This window comes from Teleopsis dalmanni, chromosome X (genome assembly GCF_002237135.1).
Source record: "Teleopsis dalmanni isolate 2A chromosome X, ASM223713v2, whole genome shotgun sequence".
Classification (NCBI taxonomy): domain Eukaryota; kingdom Metazoa; phylum Arthropoda; class Insecta; order Diptera; family Diopsidae; genus Teleopsis; species Teleopsis dalmanni.
The window spans coordinates 41,563,233-41,565,387 of NC_051848.1; positions in this window are offsets into that span (position 1 = coordinate 41,563,233).

Here is a 2,155-nt window from a genome sequence, read left to right on the forward strand (position 1 = left end):
CCTCGATTATCTTTGTCAGGCCAGTGAAGAAACATTCTCCAAGACATTCGAATAAAGATATAGAAAATGATTAATGTAGTTTATCTGTTACTCACTTTCTCACAGTCCACTCGTCGGAGTGTAACAGCATTGTAACATCCGTGCAATGACACAGGTCTCCAGCAAGTACACAAACTGAAGGTTTACTAAATCTCAGAATGCTTCTCGTTTAATTTCTCTATTATTTAGTCCATTGGATTGTAGCAACATTCTGAGTCCAAGTAATTGTCTTCGCTATAAATCCAAATTACAATCATTTGCCTATATCTGCTAATACCACTAAAAATTTCTGCCAGGGCGCTGGTAGTATTAAAACCGGCAATTTCCAAAATACTAAATGAGATGTAAATGTTTGAAAATAATTTTGCAAAAAACTCGCCTAAAACTATGCAACATAATATTATTTATATCTTCATCAGAATGAAACTTATAGCGTTTTTGATTGCTAAATCTGTATTAAATCTAGATTTACTCTAGAACTGTCAAATTTTCTTTCACAAGTGAAGATTTTTAGAGTAATCTTAAATTTTTGTAGTTATGTTCACACTTTATGTTATTTATTGTCATGAAACAGCTATTAATTTCAGAGTAAGCTTGCTGCTCTGGTAAAATATCTAGAGTGTTGTACAGATTTATTAATCGAAAATGAAAATTGCGATAAAAGTGAATCTCGATTAAAAAAGTTACACCAGATTTACCAATCGATGTAAGCATTATATTCTGATTTATATGATAATTGCTAAGTATTAACACAGATATTGATTGCTCATTTTGTCCGCTTTAGTGTTACTGAACTTCAACAATAATATTTTTATTCAATTTTACTCACTTTTAACCAAAATATTCACAGAATAATTTTTAAAAATATCTTACTTTCAGAGTAACAAGTCTTATAATTATTTGATATCACAAAATGGAAGTAGAATTTAACGTACAATATTTAATGAGTCTTTAGAAGAAAGTATTTTTAGTTTCTCAGAGAAAAATTTGTTTATAATATTATTTTATGGTTTATTTAAACCTAAAATATTCCATCATCATCAATTTCTGCATTTCACATTGGAACAAAGACCTCAACTAAACTAGAATATTTACTTGCAGTGAATTACAATCAACTCTAAATCAAATAAAAATCATATTCACAAAAACGTTTTGTTAAAAATATTAAAAAGACTCCGAATATATATTCCGACCTCGTTCCTTTGCAAATTATTTAGTTTCATAATAATTCTAGACTGAAGTGTCATAAATATTTTATTACAATAAGCCAAAAATCAAAAGGTAAATGTAGCCGAAATTTTTATTTTAAATAAATCATATCCTTCTTTGCAGTTAAACATGTTTTATAACGTGTGTGCTTTATATATATATGAGTTAATGTTGCTGCCACTTAATGTGATAAATACCTAGTATTAATTTAGCTAAGGTTGCAGCCGTCGTCAACGTGATTCAAAATATGCTTAATAGCATGCAGGTTCCATCATAATGATTGCCCTTACCTGTTGTAGCGCAATGTGCATTACCGACGATCATAAGAATAAAACGATTTAAGAATTGAATGCAACTAAGTAAGAATAATTTAAGTATCATTATGGATATTTAAACCAAACACTGTTGGTTAAACTATCATCTCACATAACTGACAGATTGAAACTTGAAGGCTTTGTATGGAAGAAGATCTCAAAATACGGGCTCAAAATTTTTCCAGAACTAATGCTTAAATGAAAAATGTTTCTAGGTGGGAATATCTTTCCTCTCTTCTTTATAAATGCGCACTTTAATTACACTTTTTACAGGAAAAACTCTCATAAACCAAAAGCGTTGCTTAGTTGCATTTCGATTTTTGATTTCTACACACATTATCTTCAGACGGACATAATCACTGAACATGAAAGCAAAAATATTTATTTGCCGATATCTTTAAAGCTTTAAGATATATTTTTTTTGAATTGTCACATTTGAAATACGCGAGCAGTAATACTTTAAATTAAATTTAGCTAAATCAAGTCGAAATTAAAAAGCAAATATTTTTAGTATTATAGAAAGTTGACTATTTTATAATATAAGTATTATAAAGCCTGAACAACTTAATTTATAACTAAACTGTTTAAAATAA